Source organism: Apis dorsata, unplaced genomic scaffold (assembly GCF_000469605.1).
Source record: "Apis dorsata unplaced genomic scaffold, Apis dorsata 1.3 scaffold_99, whole genome shotgun sequence".
In the NCBI taxonomy this organism is placed as follows: domain Eukaryota; kingdom Metazoa; phylum Arthropoda; class Insecta; order Hymenoptera; family Apidae; genus Apis; species Apis dorsata.
In genome coordinates, this window is record NW_006263397.1 from 1,524,391 (window position 1) to 1,525,581 (window position 1,191).

Genomic DNA, 1,191 nt, shown 5'->3' on the forward strand with positions numbered 1-1,191 from the left:
CGAATTCTAATATTCGAATGGGAAGTAAGTGGATTAAAATCGTTTTCCAGGGAATCTGAACATCTGGTACGATAATAGAACCTCGATTAACTGGTTTAATTGTTCTTCTTTGTTTCTCGATAGGTTTTCTTTTTTTGTTCTTTTGCGTGAACTCGATGATTTTTATTAATTATGAATACATTTTTTTTTCTTTTTTTACGATACAAACGTATTTTTTAATCGTCGTTTCATGATTAATATCTTGCGTGTACGCGAGTATAGTATTTTAATTATTCAATAAATAATGAATATATTTTTTTAGGTCTCGTTGGAATGATTTCATCTTGAGATTAATAATCGATAAATTCGTTCGTTGCCATTAAGAAAATATTATAGGAAAGTTATGTGGCATTTAATTTCATAGATGAATTACAAAACATACAATAACGACGATGATAAAATTCTGATATCTCAAGGTGTACGTATACGATATTTCTTTCTTTTTGAGCGTGTAACATCATCGATCCTTATCAGATGCACTATTGACTTGCGATTACTACGTGACAACGCTTCAATAATGTGCAACGTGTTAATACTGCTGTCGATCAAGACTAATGAAATTCCAATGGAACCTGACTTGGACCCCCTTTGTTCAAAACAACTCGACTAACAGACTAACGTAATAATCCATCGATATATTTCTCTGCTTCGATACATAATTTATAATTTTAATTTAATAATAGTAATTCGCAATTATTTTATAATTCTTCTACAAAATATCCGTCATCGGTCGCATAAAATCAAACGCGATCAAAATGTTTCGAATGATGGAACAACGATATCGATCAACAAGTATCGGCGTTAGAAATTTTCAATCGAATTTCATTTAGGGGGATTTCATTTATTATGCCAAGCGTTATCTAACTCGCACATGCTCGGTCAAACAAATTTATATGTAAATAGGAGTTGCAACCGGACCGATAAATTGCTACATTGTCTATACGTTACACGGCATAACATGCGTTATTTACAGAGACGCATACATCCACCTTTCGTTCGGAATACATACGCGGAATACACGCGAATATTTTTCCGCCAAATAAATCGCCATGACGACTTTTATACGCGAGTTATACGAATCCTGTTTGTTGATAAACGAACTTCCTCTTTCCTCGTTGGAAACTAGCACTTTTTTTTTTTTTTTTTTTTTTT

At 32.6% G+C, this 1,191-nt stretch overlaps 1 protein-coding gene across 6 annotated transcripts in view; it reads right to left on the reverse strand.

Annotated features, from left to right (window-relative positions):
* LOC102676221 (glutamate receptor ionotropic, kainate 1) overlaps positions 1-1,191 on the reverse strand; it is a 153,303-nt gene that overhangs the window by 133,669 nt on the left and 18,443 nt on the right. The gene's annotated exons all lie outside the window — the stretch shown is intronic.